General features: G+C 53.0%; 1 protein-coding gene across 1 annotated transcript in view; it reads right to left on the bottom strand.

Annotated features, from left to right (window-relative positions):
* The window catches only part of LOC120982980 (MAP/microtubule affinity-regulating kinase 4-like), a gene marked incomplete at its 3' end in the record, with an annotated part of 45171 nt that extends 36283 nt beyond the window's left edge, over nucleotides 1-8888 (bottom strand). Inside the window, 1 exon segment of the mRNA XM_040413084.1 lies at nucleotides 8884-8888.
* Between the last annotated feature and the right edge of the window lie 9617 nt (nucleotides 8889-18505).

Below are 18505 nucleotides of genomic sequence, written 5' to 3'. Positions count from 1 at the left end.
ACATGGGTCCTGGCACAGGAGGGGTTAATGGGTCTGCCCATGGGTCCTGGCACAGGAGGGGTTAATGTGTCTGCCCATGGGTCCTGGCACAGGAGGGGTTAATGGGTCTGCCCATGGGTCCTGGCACAGGAGGGGTTAATGGGTCTGCACATGGGTCCTGGCACAGGAGGGGTTAATGGGTCTGCCCATGGGTCCTGGCACAGGAGGGGTTAATGTGTCTGCACATGGGTCCTGGCACAGGAGGGGTTAATGTGTCTGCCCATGGGTCCTGGCACAGGAGGGGTTAATGGGTCTGCCCATGGGTCCTGGCACAGGAGGGGTTAATGGGTCTGCCCATGGGTCCTGGCACAGGAGGGGTTAATGTGTCTGCACATGGGTCCTGGCACAGGAGGGGTTAATGGGTCTGCACATGGGTCCTGGCACAGGAGGGGTTAATGTGTCTGCCCATGGGTCCTGGCACAGGAGGGGTTAATGTGTCTGCCCATGGGTCCTGGCACAGGAGGGGTTAATGTGTCCTGGCACAGGAGGGGTTAATGGGTCCTGGCACAGGAGGGGTTAATGTGTCCTAGCACAGGAGGGGTTAATGGGTCTGCACACGGGTCCTGGCACAGGAGGGGTTAATGGGTCTGCCCATGGGTCCTGGCACAGGAGGGGTTAATGTGTCTGCCCATGGGTCCTGGCACAGGAGGGGTTAATGTGTCCTGGCACAGGAGGGGTTAATGGGTCCTGGCACAGGAGGGGTTAATGTGTCTGCCCATGGGTCCTGGCACAGGAGGGGTTAATGGGTCCTGGCACAGGAGGGGTTAATGGGTCCTGGCACAGGAGGGGTTAATGGGTCCTGGCACAGGAGGGGTTAATGGGTCTTCACATGGGTCCTGGCACAGGGGGGGTTAATGGGTCTGCCCATGGGTCCTGGCACAGGAGGGGTTAATGGGTCTGCCCATGGGTCCTGGCACAGGAGGGGTTAATGTATCTGCACATGGGTCCTGGCACAGGAGGGGTTAATGGTCTGCCCATGGGTCCTGGCACAGGAGGGGTTAATGTGTCTGCCCATAGGTCCTGGCACAGGAGGGGTTAATGGGTCTTCACATGGGTCCTGGCTAAGGAGGGGTTAATGGGTCTTCACATGGGTCCTGGCACAGGAGGGGTTAATGGGTCTTCACATGGGTCCTGGCACAGGGGGGGTTAATGGGTCTGCCCATGGGTCCTGGCACAGGAGGGGTTAATGGGTCTGCCCATGGGTCCTGGCACAGGAGGGGTTAATGGGTCTGCACATGGGTCCTGGCACAGGAGGGGTTAATGGGTCTGCACATGGGTCCTGGCACAGGAGGGGTTAATGGGTCTGCACATGGGGTTCTGGCACAGGAGGGGTTAATGGGTCTGCACATGGGGTTCTGGCACAGGAGGGGTTAATGGGTCTGCACATGGGGTTCTGGCACAGGAGGGGTTAATGGGTCTGCACATGGGGTTCTGGCACAGGAGGGGTTAATGGGTCTGCACATGGGGTTCTGGCACAGGAGGGGTTAATGGGTCTGCCCATGGGGTTCTGGCACAGGAGGGGTTAATGGGTCTGCACATGGGGTCCTGGCACAGGAGGGGTTAATGGGTCTGCCCATGGGTCCTGGCACAGGAGGGGTTAATGGGTCTGCCCATGGGGTTCTGGCACAGGAGGGGTTAATGGGTCTGCCCATGGGGTTCTGGCACAGGAGGGGTTAATGGGTCTGCCCATGGGGTTCTGGCACAGGAGGGGTTAATGGGTCTGCCCATGGGGTTCTGGCACAGGAGGGGTTAATGAGGTGCATCTGGTCCCGTGAAGTCATCATTAAGTGGGAGGTGCTAAAGAGTCGGAGTCTGTGATTGGTGAACAGAGAGTCTTAGCGACAGCCTTTGACCCAATCAACGGCAGCAGGCGGGACTAAATAATTCTTAAACTAGTGAGTGACATCTCCTGGCTCCGCCCACAGGGAGGGGTTATGTTTGAATACATATAAACCTCATGGTACCGGCCGCAAGGAGCGCGGCAGAAGATCCGGTAATTGGGAAAGAGGGAGCAATGCGGGAGATACCATGAGAGATCGGGCAGGGGGGTGCAAGGATCGCGGCAGAGCCGGGAAAGAGGGAGCAATGCGGGAGATACCATGAGAGAGGGGGGTGCAAGGAGCGCGGTAGAGCCGGGAAAGAGGGAGCAATGCGGGAGATACCATGAGAGAACGGGGAGGGGGGTGCAAGGAGCGCCGGGAAAGAGGAAGCAGTGCGGGAGATACCATGAGAGAACGGGGAGGGGGGTGCAAGGGGCGCGGCAGAAGATCCGGTAATTGGGAAAGAGGGAGCAATGCGGGAGATACCATGAGAGGGGGGTGCAAGGAGCGTCGGGAAAGAGGGAGCAGTGCGGGAGATACCATGAGAGAGGGGGGTGCAGCGCCCCCTGGGAAGGTGTGAGCGTCCGGTCACCGCCATTACCTGTGTATAAGGGAGCATTCACACGACCGTGTTGGTTTTGCGGTCCGCAAATCACGGATCTGTGTGTTCCGTATGTCTTCAGTTATCTTTCCGTTTCCGTAAGTCTGTATAATACGGACGTGGTGCTTCCGTGTGTCATCTGTTTTTCACGGTCCGCAAAAAACTGAAATGGGGTTTCCTAGAATGTTTTCATTCCAGGGGTCTGCAAAAATAGGATGACATACGCGTGCTAGCCGTTTTTTACGGACGCGTTGACTTTCTATGGGGCCACGGACCGCAATTTGCGGCCAAGTATAGGACATGTTCTAAAATAAAAGGAACAGACAGCACACGGATGACATTGAAAGGCATTCCGCAATTTTTGCGGACCCGTAGAAATGAATGGGTCCGTGCATTGTCCGCGAAAAGTTGCGGAACGTACGCGGAAGAAAAACACGGTCGTGTGAATGCTCCCTAAATGTTACAGTCTGCCGTATCTTCTCCTGTCTCGTGTGTGGTACAGTCTGCCGTATCTCCTCCTGTCCAGTGTGTGGTACAGTCTGCCGTATCTCCTCCTGTCCCGTGTGTGGTACAGTCTGCCGTATCTCCTCCTGTCCCGTGTGTGGTACAGTCTGCCGTATCTCCTCCTGTCCAGTGTGTGGTACAGTCTGCCGTATCTCCTCCTGTCCCGTGTGTGGTACAGTCTGCCGTATCTCCTCCTGTCCGTGTGTGGTACAGTCTGCCGTATCTCCTCCTGTCCGTGTGTGGTACAGTCTGCCGTATCTCCTCCTGTCCGTGTGTGGTACAGTCTGCCGTATCTCCTCCTGTCCCGTGTGTGGTACAGTCTGCCGTATCTCCTCCTGTCCCGTGTGTGGTACAGTCTGCCGTATCTCCTCCTGTCCCGTGTGTGGTACAGTCTGCCGTATCTCCTCCTGTCCCGTGTGTGGTACAGTCTGCCGTATCTCCTCCTGTCCCGTGTGTGGTACAGTCTGCCGTATCTCCTCCTGTCCCGTGTGTGGTACAGTCTGCCGTATCTCCTCCTGTCCCGTGTGTGGTACAGTCTGCCGTATCTCCTCCTGTCCAGTGTGTGGTACAGTCTGCCGTATCTCATCCTGTCCCGTGTGGTACAGTCTACCGTATCTCCTCCTGTCCCGTGTGTGGTACAGTCTGCCGTATGTCCTCCTGTCCCGTGTGTGGTACAGTCTGCCGTATCTCCTCCTGTCCAGTGTGTGGTACAGTCTGCCGTATCTCCTCCTGTCCAGTGTGTGGTACAGTCTGCCGTATCTCCTCCTGTCCAGTGTGTGGTACAGTCTGCCGTATCTCCTCCTGTCCCGTGTGTGGTACAGTCTGCCGTATCTCCTCCTGTCCAGTGTGTGGTACAGTCTGCCGTATCTCATCCTGTCCCGTGTGGTACAGTCTACCGTATCTCCTCCTGTCCCGTGTGTGGTACAGTCTGCCGTATGTCCTCCTGTCCCGTGTGTGGTACAGTCTGCCGTATCTCCTCCTGTCCAGTGTGTGGTACAGTCTGCCGTATCTCCTCCTGTCCAGTGTGTGGTACAGTCTGCCGTATCTCCTCCTGTCCAGTGTGTGGTACAGTCTGCCGTATCTCCTCCTGTCCAGTGTGTGGTACAGTCTGCCGTATCTCCTCCTGTCCAGTGTGTGGTACAGTCTGCCGTATCTCCTCCTGTCCAGTGTGTGGTACAGTCTGCCGTATCTCCTCCTGTCCAGTGTGTGGTACAGTCTGCCGTATCTCCTCCTGTCCCGTGTGTGGTACAGTCTGCCGTAGCTCCTCCTGTCCGTGTGTGGTACAGTCTGCCGTATCTCCTCCTGTCCCGTGTGTGGTACAGTCTGCCGTATCTCCTCCTGTCCCGTGTGTGGTACAGTCTGCCGTATCTCCTCCTGTCCCGTGTGTGGTACAGTCTGCCGTATCTCCTCCTGTCCAGTGTGTGGTACAGTCTGCCGTATCTCCTCCTGTCCCGTGTGTGGTACAGTCTGCCGTATCTCCTCCTGTCCCGTGTGTGGTACAGTCTGCCGTATCTCCTCCTGTCCAGTGTGTGGTACAGTCTGCCGTATCTCCTCCTGTCCAGTGTGTGGTACAGTCTGCCGTATCTCCTCCTGTCCGTGTGTGGTACAGTCTGCCGTATCTCCTCCTGTCCCGTGTGTGGTACAGTCTGTCGTATCTCATCCTGTCCCGTGTGGTACATGGCTGTGTCTGCCATTTGTGCCTTGGGGTGGGTGCCGCTCCTTCCTGTGCCATCTTCTGGAGGCTCTTAAAGGGTTATCCGTGGTTGGAAATGCCCCCAGCGTCACCCGCGATAGTAGGGAGTCCCCGTCCCCGCCTGCCTTAGGCAAACCCCCCTCCCCCCAGGAGCAGGAGCAGCGCAAGGAGCGTCATCAGAGCAGGGAGCAGGAGCAGCGCAAGGAGCGTCATCAGAGCGGGGAGCAGGAGCAGCGCAAGGAGCGTCATCAGAGCGGGGAGCAGGAGCAGCGCAGGGAGCGTCATCAGAGCGGGGAGCAGGAGCAGCACAGGGAGCGTCATCAGAGCGGGGAGCAGGAGCAGCGCAGGGAGCGTCATCAGAGCGGGGAGCAGGAGCAGCGCAGGGAGCGTCATCAGAGCGGGGAGCAGGAGCAGCGCAGGGAGCGTCATCAAAGCGGGGAGCAGGAGCAGCGCAGGGAGCGTCATCAAAGCGGGGAGCAGGAGCAGCGCAGGGAGCGTCATCAGAGCGGGGAGCAGGAGCAGCGCAGGGAGCGTCATCAAAGCGGGGAGCAGGAGCAGCGCAGAGAGCGTCATCAGAGCGGGGAGCAGGAGCAGCGCAAGGAGCGTCATCAGAGCGGGGAGCAGGAGCAGCGCAAGGAGCGTCATCAGAGCGGGGAGCAGGAGCAGCGCAAGGAGCGTCATCAGAGCGGGGAGCAGGGATCGGGGAGGCGCCAGAAACCACCCACTCCTCAGGGTTCACTGGAGTATGGTGCAGGGGAAGCATAGAGAGGTTGTCAGCAAATGCTCACCACTCTGACCACTGATCCTGCGCCTCGGTCGTCCTGTATGAGTCAGTAATAGGAGAGAGGCGGCGAGGGCGGCAGTCAGTCATAGGAGAGAGGTGGCGAGGGCAGCAGTCAGTCATAGGAGAGAGGCGGCGAGGGCGGCAGTCAGTCATAGGAGAGAGGTGGCGAGGGCAGCAGTCAGTCATAGGAGAGAGGCGGCGAGGGCGGCAGTCAGTCATAGGAGAGAGGTGGGGAGGGCAGCAGTCAGTCATAGGAGAGAGGCGGCGAGGGCAGCAGTCAGTCATAGGAGAGAGGTGGCGAGGGCAGCAGGCAGTCATAGGAGAGAGGCGGCGAGGGCAGCAGTCAGTCATAGGAGAGAGGTGGCGAGGGCAGCAGTCAGTCATAGGAGAGAGGTGGCGAGGGCAGCAGTCAGTCATAGGAGAGAGGCGGCGAGGGCAGCAGTCAGTCATAGGAGAGAGGCGGCGAGGGCAGCAGTCAGTCATAGGAGAGAGACGGCGAGGGCAGCAGTCAGTCATAGGAGAGAGGCGGCGAGGGCAGCAGTCAGTCATAGGAGAGAGGCGGCGAGGGCAGCAGTCAGTCATAGGAGAGAGGCGGCGAGGGCAGCAGTCAGTCATAGGAGAGAGGTGGCGAGGGCAGCAGTCAGTCATAGGTGAGAGGCGGCGAGGGCAGCAGTCAGTCATAGGAGAGAGGTGGCGAGGGCAGCAGTCAGTCATAGGAGAGAGGCGGCAGACGGTAATGGGAGAGAGGTGGCGAGGGCAGCAGTCAGTCATAGGAGAGAGGCGGCGAGGGCAGCAGTCAGTCATAGGAGAGAGGTGACGAGGGCTGCAGTCAGTCATAGGAGAGAGGCGGCGAGGGCAGCAGTCAGTCATAGGAGAGAGGCGACGAGGGCAGCAGTCAGTCATAGGAGAGAGGCGGCAGTCAGTCATAGGAGAGAGGCGGCGAGGGCAGCAGTCAGTCATAGGAGAAAGGCGGCGAGGGCAGCAGTCAGTCATAGGAGAGAGGTGGCGAGGGCAGCAGTCAGTCATAGGAGAGAGGTGGCGAGGCAGCAGTCAGTAATGGGTGAGAGGTGGTGAGGGCAGCAGTCAGTCATAGGTGAGAGGTGGCGAGGGCAGCAGTCAGTCATAGGAGAAAGGCGGCGAGGGCAGCAGTCAGTCATAGGAGAGAGGCAGCGAGGGCGGCAGTCGGTAATAGGAGAAAGGCGGCGAGGGCAGCAGTCAGTCATAGGAGAGAGGGCAGCAGTCAGTAATGGGAGAGAGGTGGCGAGGGCAGCAGTCAGTCATAGGAGAAAGGCGGCGAGGGCAGCAGTCAGTCATAGGAGAGAGGCGGCGAGGGCAGCAGTCAGTCATAGGAGAGAGGCGGCGAGGGAAGCAGTCAGTCATAGGAGAGAGGCGGCGAGGGAAGCAGTCAGTCATAGGAGAGAGGCGGCGAGGGCAGCAGTCAGTCATAGGAGAGAGGCGGCAGTCAGTCATAGGAGAGAGGCGGCGAGGGCAGCAGTCAGTCATAGGAGAGAGGCGGCGAGGGCAGCAGTCAGTCATAGGTGAGAGGCGGTGAGGGCAGCAGTCGGTAATGGGAGAGAGGTGGCGAGGGCAGCAGTCAGTCATAGGAGAAAGGCGGCGAGGGCAGCAGTCAGTCATAGGAGAGAGGTAGCGAGGCAGCAGTCAGTAATGGGTGAGAGGTGGTGAGGGCAGCAGTCAGTCATAGGTGGCGAGGGCAGCAGTCAGTCATAGGAGAAAGGCGGCGAGGGCAGCAGTCGGTAATAGGAGAGAGGTGGCGAGGGCAGCAGTCAGTCATAGGAGAGAGGTGGCGAGGCAGCAGTCAGTCATAGGTGAGAGGCGGTGAGGGCAGCAGTCAGTAATGGGAGAGAGGTGGCGAGGGCAGCAGTCAGTCATAGGAGAAAGGCAGCGAGGGCAGCAGTCAGTCATAGGAGAGAGGTGGCGAGGGCAGCAGTCAGTAATGGGAGGGAGGTGGCGAGGGCAGCAGTCAGTCATAGGAGAAAGGCGGCGAGGGCAGCAGTCAGTCATAGGAGAGAGGTGGCGAGGCAGCAGTCAGTAATGGGTGAGAGGTGGTGAGGGCAGCAGTCAGTCATAGGTGAGAGGTGGCAAGGGCAGCAGTCAGTCATAGGAGAAAGGCGGCGAGGGCAGCAGTCAGTCATAGGAGAGAGGCGGCAGTCAGTCATAGGTGAGAGGCGGCGAGGGCGGCAGTCGGTAATAGGAGAGAGGTGGCGAGGGCAGCAGTCAGTCATAGGAGAGAGGTGGCGAGGCAGCAGTCAGTCATAGGTGAGAGGTGGCGAGTGCAGCAGTCAGTAATAGGAGAGAGGCGGCGAGGGCAGCAGACAGTAATAGGAGAGAGGTGGCGAGGGCGGCAGTCAGTAATGGGAGAGAGGCGGCGAGGGCGGCAGACGGTAATGGGAGAGAGGTGGCGAGGGCAGCAGTCAGTCATAGGTGAGAGGTGACGAGGGCAGCAGTCAGTCATAGGTGAGAGGTGGCGAGGGCAGCAGTCAGTCATAGGTGAGAGGTGGCGAGGGCAGCAGTCAGTCATAGGTGAGAGGTGACGAGGGCAGCAGTCAGTCATAGGTGAGAGGTGACGAGGGCAGCAGTCAGTCATAGGTGAGAGGTGACGAGGGCAGCAGGCAGTCATAGGTGAGAGGTGACGAGGGCAGCAGTCAGTCATAGGTGAGAGGTGACGAGGGCAGCAGTCAGTCATAGGTTAGAGGTGACGAGGGCAGCAGTCAGTCATAGGAGAGAGGCGGCGAATGATCTGGAATTTTGGACGGAGGTAATATTGTAGCATGCTGCAGTATTTTCTCCGTCCCAAACGCCATTCAGTGACTGAACTGAAGACATCCTGATGCTTCCTGATCGGATCGCTCTCCATTCAGAATGCACGGGGATATGCCTGATCATTCCTTTTCCGGTACTGAGCCCCTGTGACTGATCTCGGTGCCGGAGAAGAATAGCGCTGGTGTGAATGTACCTTATACTCCAATGTGAATAAACACCGCTGTTTGATTCAAGGACTGTGCACTTTGCCTCCATACCACGTCCGCGAGTCCTAACTGCCAGAGCGAATCCCCACCGTTTATAGTGTAACACCCCATGTGACCGCAGATTCGGGAGGGTGAACCCCCCCCCTATACTCTCACTATTGGTGAACCAACTCTGGACCCACAAACCCTTAACCGGTTTACATACGAACAGATCTGGCTTCTGTCTAACTACCTTTGTTGAAAATGCCCCCAAAAAAGGGAGGATCAACATGGAACTAATACTAAGAGGCGTTCAGCCGAGGGCGCTGTATCGGAAGTAAATACCTGACGCCTCGTCCTCTCCAACCCTTAGAGTGATGCAGGGAGAGGGTAGACGCCGGTGTGGAGGGGAAAGGTGGTTCTGAGCCCAAAATGGTGAAGGAAATCCTTTATGCGGTGACGAGGTTAGAAAGTACGAGGGGAGGATACAAATTGGGGGCATTGAAACAGACGTGACACTGGGTGAGGGATCGTATCCAAGATCTGGAAAGCCGATTGTTACCGGTGGGGGATTCACTAACCAAATTGGGGAAAGAGTTAATATCTCTAGAACAAATTGACGCACTTATGGAGAACAAGTTAACAGACGAAGATCGCGCAAGAAGAAAAAATCTAAAATGGGTGGGAATACCTGAGGGAAAGGAAGGTTCGGACCGTGGCGGCTTAATGGGAAGGTGGATAGTGGAGAGCATGTAGAGTCCCCACTCAACAGAGAAACCCGAGGGAATATCCTACAACGATATTGACCGAGTTTGTACCCTACAGAGACCGTGATGCGGTCTGGGAAGGTGGATAATGGAGACCACGTAGAGTCCCCACTCAACGGAGAAACCCGAGGGAATATCCTACAACGATATTGACCGAGTTTGTACCCTACAGAGACCGTGAGGCGGTCTGGGAAGGTGGATAATGGAGACCACGTAGAGTCCCCACTCAACGGAGAAACCCGAGGGAATATCCTACAACGATATTGACCGAGTTTGTACCCTACAGAGACCGTGATGCGGTCTGGGAAGGTGGATAATGGAGACCACGTAGAGTCCCCACTCAACGGAGAAACCTGAGGGAATATCCTACAACGATATTGACCGAGTTTGTATCCTACAGAGAACGTGAGGCGGTCTGGGAAGAGGTTAAAGCCTCTGAGACGTTCCAGATTGATGGGACACAAATAAGAGAGAACCCGGATGTCTCGGGGGGGCTACTAGCGCTCTAAGGAAAAGTTCTAATGAGGCGGGCGAAATACAGTTTGCTTTTTCCATCTACACTTCGTGTGGTAGATCGGGATAAAATTCTATGCAAGTCCCTAAAGAAGCAGATTTAAAGCGCCTGCGTGAAAAGTAATAGCATATTATGGAGATGGGGGAGGTGCACGGAGTATCTGTGCATGTGAATGGGGCTCTCTGTATAGAATGGGGAGCAAAATGGGGGATTGGTGGGGGGGAGGGGTTTGTTTTCCTGGGAGAGACAGAGGTTGGGATTTTTTTTTTTTTCTTATCTAAATGATACAAATTATTTCTATTATTGTTCGTGGGTTAAGAGAAAGGTTGAAAAGATTTGCCTTTTTTGACTGGTTGGGGAGGTGCTTACCGGCCATCATCTGGCGTCAGGAAACGGGTGCGGATGAAGAACGGCTTAGATAAAGGATGGAGCTTCCGATCCTTCATCACATTCACGGGGAGTCTCTATATTACTGCATAATAAAGAGTCTGTTTCATATAAGGCGGATGGTGGTGGCAGATACGTCTTCTTACAGTGTAGAGGTAATGATGTACAGATGGTAATGGCAAATAGATACAGTGGATATAAAAAGTCTACACGCCCCTGTATGTGTCCTCTATCGATCATATATATATATGTCCCAAAAATCACAGGGCAGCCCTCCCAGCTTCAGATGATGTAGGTGCCAGCGTATTGACCTTGGTCCTAAGCTCCAAACCCAATCCAAATAAGTATAACGCAGCGCTCCTTAGATAAAACGTGGGATATTTATTCAACACATGTTGATAAAGGCAACGTTTCAGCTCAGAGACACTTGGCTTGAGAATGGCTCTGTGTGTGAGAGCTGAAACGTTGCCTTTATCAACATGTGTTGAATAAATTTCACTTTATCTGAGTGCTGCGTTATACTTACTTGGAATATATGTACACTGCTCAAAAAAATAAAGGGAACACGTAAACAACACAATGTAACTCCAAGTCAATCGCACTTCTGTGAAATCAAACTGTCCACTTAGGAAGCAACACTGAGTGACAATCAATTTCACATGCTGTTGTGCAAATGGGATAGACAACAGGTGGAAATTATAGGCAATTAGCAAGACACCCCCAATAAAGGAGTGGTTCTGCAGGTGGTGACCACAGACCACTTCTCTGTTCCTATGCTTCCTGGCTGATGTTTTGGTCACTTTTGAATGCTGGTGGTGCTTTCACTCTAGTGGTAGCATGAGACGGAGTCTACAACCCTCACAAGTAGCTCAGGTAGTGCAGCTTATCCAGGATGGCACATCAATGCGAGCTGTGGCAAGAAGGTTTGCTGTGTCTGTGAGCGTAGTGTCCAGAGCATGGAGGCGCTACCAGGAGACAGGCCAGTACATCAGGAGACGTGGAGGAGGCCGTAGGAGGGCAACAACCCAGCAGCAGGACCGCTACCTCCGCCTTTGTGCAAGGAGGAACAGGAGGAGCACTGCCAGAGCCCTGCAAAATGACCTCCAGCAGGCCACAAATGTGCATGTGTCTGCTCAAACGGTCAGAAACAGACTCCATGAGGCTGATATGAGGGCCCGACGTCCACAGGTGGGGGATGTGCTTACAGCCCAACACCGTGCAGGACGTTTGGCATTTGCCAGAGAACACCAAGATTGGCAAATTCGCCACTGGCGCCCTGTGCTCTTCACAGATGAAAGCAGGTTCACACTGAGCACATGTGACAGACGTGACAGAGTCTGGAGACGCCGTGGAGAACGTTCTGCTGCCTGCAACATCCTCCAGCATGACCGGTTTGGCATTGGGTCAGTAATGGTGTGGGGTGGCATTTCTTTGGAGGGCCGCACAGCCCTCCATGTGCTCGCCAGAGGTAGCCTGACTGCCATTAGGTACCGAGATGAGATCCTCAGACCCCTTGTGAGACCATATGCTGGTGTGCTTGGCCCTGGGTTCCTCCTAATGCAAGACAATGCTAGACCTCATGTGGCTGGAGTGTGTCAGCAGTTCCTGCAAGACGAAGGCATTGATGCTATGGACTGGGCCGCCCGTTCCCCAGACCTGAATCCAATTGAGCACATCTGGGACATCATGTCTCGCTCTATCCACCAACGTCACGTTGCACCACAGACTGTCCAGGAGTTGGCAGATGCTTTAGTCCAGGTCTGGGAGGAGATCCCTCAGGAGACCGTCCGCCACCTCATCAGGAGCATGCACAGGCGTTGTAGGGAGGTCATACAGGCAGGTGGAGGCCACACACACTACTGAGCCTCATTGTGACTTGTTTTAAGGACATTACATCAAAGTTGGATCAGCCTGTAGTGTGTTTTTCCACTTTAATTTTGAGGGTGACTCCAAATCCAGACCTCCACGGGTTAAAAAATTAGATTTCCATTTTTTTTTTTTTTGTGTGATTTTGTTGTCAGCACATTCAACTATGTAAAGAACAAAGTATTTCAGAAGAATATTTAATTAACTCAGATCTAGGATGTGTTATTTTTGTGTTCCCTTTATTTTTTTGAGCAGTGTGTGTATATGTATGTGTGTGTATATATATATATATATATATATATATATATATATATATATATACACACACACAGTGGATATAAAAAGTCTACACGCCCCTGTGAAAATGTCAGTTTTCTGTGATGTAAAAAAAATGAGACAAAGATAAATCATTTCAGAACTTTTCCCCCTTTAATGTGACCTATAAACTGTACAACTCAATTGAGAAACAAACTGAAATCTTTTAGGTGGAGGGAAGAAAAAATATTAAAATAATCTGGTTGCATAAGTGTGCACACCTTTACACTAATACTTTGTTGAAGCCCCTTTTGATGTTATTGCAGCACTCCGTCTTTTTGGGTCTGAGTCTATCAGCATGGGCACATTTTGACTCTTCTTTGCAGAAACCCTCCAAATCTGTCAGACTGTGAGGGCATCTCCTGGGCACAGCCCTCTTCAGATCACCCCACAGACTGTGAGGGCATCTCCTGTGCACGGCCCTCTTCAGATCACCCCACAGATTGCGAGGGCATCTCCTGGGCACAGCCCTCTTCAGATCACCCCACAGATTGTGAGGGCATCTCCTGGGCACAGCCCTCTTCAGATCACCCCACAGATTGCGAGGGCATCTCCTGGGCACAGCCCTCTTCAGATCACCCCACAGATTGTCAATCGGATTCAGGTCTGGGCTCTGGCTGGGCCATTCCAAAACGTTCACCTTCTTCTGGTGAAGCCATTCCTTAGTTGATTTGGATGTCTGCTTTGGGTCGTTGTCATGCTGAAAGATGAAGTTCCTCTTCATGTTCAGCTTTCTAGCAGAAGCCTGAAGGTTTTGGGCCAATACTGACTGACAATACTGACTAAGGCCCCAGTTCCAGCTGAAGAAGAGCAGCCCCTTGGCATGATGCTGCCCTCACCAGGCTTCACTGTGGGGATGGGGTTCTTCTGGTGATGTGCAGGGTTGTTTTTGCCGCAAACATATCTTTTGGAACTATGGCCAAAAAGTCCAGCCTTGGTTTCATCAGACCATAACACCTTTTCCCCTCACCCATGACGGCACCCCATGCGACCAGGGACCTCCCATCCGGGACAGGAAAAGATAAAAGGTTCACACCCCCCACCAAGCACCAGTTCAGGTTTCCTGTCCTCCGGATAGGAAGTTCCTGGGAAGACTCTTAAAAGATGGTTCTTACCTGCAGCTGGGGGGAGGCCCAGGTTTTTTATCCGGTAGGTGGCCTCCCCCAGGTGTCTGAAGGCTCTCAGGGCCGCTGCCGATAGTCTGCCTTTCCCCCGCATTCCGGCGCCGATCCCGAGGGAGCCGCTGTGGCCGTGTTCAGGCGGCTTCCCTCATGCTGTTCGGCGTCTGTGCCCGGCTTACTCGGCGTCAGGGAGGCGTCTGCGCATGCGCTTCCGACGCAGGGGGGCGGGGCTTAACCCGGAAGTAGGGAAGAGCGCCGGAATAGCCTAGGCGCGTCTTTTAAAATATAGATGTGGCTGCGGGGGGAATCCAGCCAGCTGATGTAGCACACAGTGCTGTGCTGAAGAGGCTCTTTTTCCAGCAAGATGTCTGAGCCAGTAGATGGACGCGCCGAACCCCTGGAACCCTCGAGGCCTACCAGTCCTGAGGAGTGGGGACAAAAGATCAGTGGTGAGGTGGATCTTTTTATTAATGGGGTGTTATTTGTTTGGTTGTTGTAGGTGGCAAAGACCCCCAAAAAAGCAGCTTCAAAGACGAAACATAAGGAGTGTGCAGGATGCAAAGTGGCCCTGGCATCCTCTTATTCTAAACCGTTATGCACGCTGTGCATTGATAAATTGGTGGCGGAAGAATCTCAGAGTCTCTCCAAGAATATGAGGTTCTTAATAAGATCCGAAGTCAAGGCCTCCTTAAGGTCTTTGAATAAAAGCCGCCATAGGTCACCAGAGAAATCCCCGGAAGTTAGGGATTCTGATTTAGACCTCTCCGACATGGAGGAAAAAGAAGCGGGTCAGTTATTTTCTGACGACGCTACATCGTCGGAGAATGAGGAAGCAGGGGACCCCTTTTTTTCACCTGAGGACACCCCAAACCTTCTTAAAGCAGTCAGAGCGACAATGGAGCTAGAGGATGTGAAACAGGCTAAGTCAACAGCAGATCTAGCTTTTCAGGGATTAGGCCCCAGGAAGCATAGGGTTTTCACCATTCACGAAAACGTACAAGCATTAATTAGAAAGGAATGGAAAAATCCTGATAGGAAATTTTTTATTCCAAATTCAGTTAAAAGGAAATATCCCTTTGATGAGAAAGTAGCAGCTATTTGGGACAAGGACCCTACAGTAGACGCCCCGGTAGCAAAGATCGCCAAGAAGTCTGCTCTACCATTTGATGACTTGGGTAGTCTATCTGACCCTTTAGACAAAAAGGCAGATTTTTATTTAAAGCGAACCTTTCACCTAATTTTCACCTTATAAACTAGCAACAGTACCTTATAGATTATCTTGAGTGTGTTGTTATGCATGTTAGTGCCGCTTTCCTGGGCTCTTTATACTTCAAAAAATCGTCTTATAAACTTCACATTCTGTGCTCCAACAGTCATGCAACCAGTCAAGGGGGTAGCCCTTCCATCTCCTCTGGCCGTACCGCCCCTGCCCTAACCCCTCCTCTATGCTCCTTAACTGACAGCCGGCTCAGTCGCCGGGACGGCGCTTCTGAAACCTGCGCATGCGCCGTCCTCCTGATTCGCCGCGCGATCCCGTGTTTCTTGCTGACAAAAGCGCGATCATGTAAGAGAATCGCGCATGCGCATTACGCAATGCCGGCCTGTCTGCTCTCCCTCCCGTGCGCGCGCTCCACTATCTTCATGCTCAAAGTGCCCCACGTGATCACTGTAGACTTGCCGCACATTAGGGAGGGAGAGCAGACAGGCCGGCATTGCCTGGAAAGCAGATCAGGGCTCGAAGGCCAGACTGTGCTCCATCCCTTGTGAGGGTGATAGTCTTTTTGGGTCATCTCTTGACGACATACTTGAAAAAGCCTCTGACAAAAAGAAGGGCTTTCCGGTTTCTCAACGCCCCCCCTTTTTTCGTAGATACCAGAATAAAAAACAAAGAGGTAGACAGTATGACAGAAGGGAAAAAGATAGATTCCATAAAAAATCCGGCGGCTTCCTTTTTAAGCCCCAGGACCAAAGGCCTAAGGATAAACAATGACGCCGAATCCCGGGTAGGGGGAAGATTATCTCTTTTTCTCCCAGCCTGGAAGACAGTAACCAAAAACGGATGGATCCTGGGAGGGATCGAAGAAGGGTTCCGGTTGGAGTTTCTGACCCGTCCCCGGGATTCATTTGTTCAGACAGACTGCCCCAAGGACCAAATCAAGAGACAGGCCTTAGAGTCAGAGGTGTTGCTTCTTCTACAAAAGGGGGTAGTAGTCCCGGTTCCACAGGCAGAGAGAGATGCAAGGGATTTTACTCCCCTCTGTTTTTAGTAAAAAAAAAACAATGGCTCCTTCCGAGTGATCCTAAACTTAAAGAAACTAAACATGTTCCTCAGATACAAGAAGTTTCGCATGGAGACCATAAGATCAACCATAGATCTCCTAGCAAGAGACTGCTGGATGGCGACTCTGGACTTAGAGGACGCATATTACCTTGTGCCAATTCAGGTGTCCTCCCCAAAAATTTTAAGGACAGCGGTATGGGTTCAGGGAGAGTGTCTACACCTGCAGTACAAAGCCCTACCCTTTGGGGTTTCACAAGCCCCCAGAATCTTTACAAAAGTGATTGCGGAGGTGGATTCCTTTCTAAGATTGTCAGGGGTTCCGTTGCTGCCATATCTAGACGACTTCCTGTTTATTTCCCAGACCAAAGAAAAGTTAATCCAGAACATCGATGTTTCCTGCTCCCTGTTGAAAAACCTGGGCTGGAAAATAAATTGGAAAAAGTCTTGCCTGTCACCATCTCAGACTTGTGTGTTTTTAGGCATCCTGTTAGATTCCCGGGTAGAAAAAACTTTCCTCCCGTCCACCAAGATAATCTCCATCAGGGAACATGTCTGGGATCTTTTCAGGTCTTACCTCTGCTCTTTCAGAAGGGCGATGGCGGTACTGGGCCACCTGACAGCAACAATTCCGGCGGTCCCAAATGCGCAGGCCCATACGAGGAAGCTTCAGTCATGTATCCTGCGCCAATGGGACGGCTGCAAACAGTCGTTAGACCAGTCTTTCCATTTATCCGCGGAAGCGAGGATGTCTCTTCTTTGGTGGACAGTGCCAGAGAATCTTTCAGCATGGGTGCCCTGGTCCTTTTGGGATCCGATACTAATGACTACGGATGCCAGCCCATGGGGGTGGGGGGCTCACTCGGAGAACAAAGGCTGGCAAGGGAGGTGGGATTTGAACACCAGGAAAGCCACCTCAAACTTCAAAGAACTAAAGGCAGTGGAAATGGCGTTAAAAGCGATAGTTCCGGATATATCCCACAAGAAAGTAATTCTTTACTCGGACAACTCAACAACAGTCGCATACGTCAACCATCAAGGTGGAACAAGGGTACCTTCTCTGGCAATACTCTGTCACCAGATTTTCCAGTTAGCAGAACAGAAACATCTATCCCTGTCGGCAGTTCACATAAAAGGGAAGGAGAATGTAGTGGCCGATTTTTCTGAGCCACGTCCAGCTAAGACAGGGAGATTGGTGTCTAAACCCAGAGGTATTCTCCCAGTTAACTCAGAAATTTGGCCTCCCCACAGTGGACCTGTTTGCCTCCAGGAAGAACAAGAAAGTGGAAAGATTCTTCTCCCTAAATCGTTTGGACAATCCAACAGCCCTAGACGGGTTGGCACAGGACTGGTCTCAGGAGGAGGGTTATGCCTTCCCTCCTTTTTTCCCTAATTCCGCAGGTCCTGAAGAAAGTCCAGAGGGAGAAAGCGATAATTACCCTAGTTGCCCCAGTGTGGCCGAAAAGGTCCTGGTACTCCTGCCTCCTAGACTTAGCGATAGCCCCTCCATGGATTCTGCCTCCCCGGGAGGATCTATTGCATCAAGGCCCAATCCTGCATCCCAATCCAAAAATTTTGCACCTGGCAGTGTGGAGACTGAAAGGGGGATTTGGTTAGGTCGGGGTCTGTCCCAATCAGTAGTGACCACCGTTCTGGGAAGTAGGAAAGCTACTACAGCTAGGAAATATAATAAGATCTGGGAGGTATTCTCCTCCTTCTTAGGAGTCAATCCTGACCCCTTCTCTCCTCAAAACGCCTCAAGGGTCCTAGATTTTCTTAAAGCTGGTCTCGATAAAGGGCTTAAGGCTTCCACCCTGAGGGTGCATGTGGCAGCTTTGGGTTACTTTTTCGATACACAGCTGGCCCTTCATCCTTGGGTTAAGAGGTTTCTTTCAGCGGCCTCCAGGATTCACCCTTCGATAAGACCTTTGTCCCCTCCTTGGGATTTAAACACGGTCTTGACGGCCCTGTCACAGAAACCTTTTGAACCTCTGTCAGAAATCCCCATAGATATGCTCTCCTTTAAAATGTCCTTTTTATTGGCCATTACTTCAGCTAGAAGGATTTCTGAGATTCAAGCCTTCTCGGCTTTTCCACCGTATACCCAGATCTTAGATGACAAAGTTATTATTAGGCCTCTCCCGTCCTTCCAGCCAAAAGTGGTTACGGACTTCCACAGAAGTCAAGATGTTATTCTTCCATCTTTCTGCACAAATCCTTCCAATTATTTAGAAAGGGAGTATCATTGCCTGGACGTCAAAAGATGTCTGTTAGCTTATTTGGAGTCTACCTTGGCCTGGAGGTTGGACGAAAACCTCCTTATTCAGTTTTGGGGTAGCAATAAGGGGGGAAAGCATTACAGGCTCCAACTTCATGCAGATACCGCCTTTGGTAGGAAGGTGCTTCAGGCGGTGGTCCCTCCCTAATTTCCTTATTAATAGTCTATCTTGCATGGGTGAAGGGAAAACAATATTGCTTACCGGTAATTGGTTTTCTTGATACCCATGACGGCACCCCCAAAATTTTCCCTTTCCCAAAAAAAAAAAAAAAAGATTTATAGGTATTATAGTTACCCTAATAGGTTTAATATGGAGTAGCCTGCTACTACTCGACAGGATTCTTAGGGAAGCTCCCTAATGAGCAGTATCGTTCAGAAGAGATATAATGTACCGTATTGGATCTCTCTCTCTTTTCTTATGTGTGTTCATCTCCGGAGTACTGTTTATTACTATCACTGGTGCTTGGTGGGGGTGTGAACCTTTTATCTTCTCAGGTTTCGTGTCCCGGATGGGAGGTCCCTGGTCGCAAGGGGTGCCGTCATGGGTATCAAGAAAACCAATTACCGGTAAG

Source organism: Bufo bufo, assembly GCF_905171765.1.
Source record: "Bufo bufo chromosome 8 unlocalized genomic scaffold, aBufBuf1.1 SUPER_8_unloc_1, whole genome shotgun sequence".
Taxonomy (NCBI): domain Eukaryota; kingdom Metazoa; phylum Chordata; class Amphibia; order Anura; family Bufonidae; genus Bufo; species Bufo bufo.
This window is presented reverse-complemented; position numbering and strand designations above follow the sequence as displayed.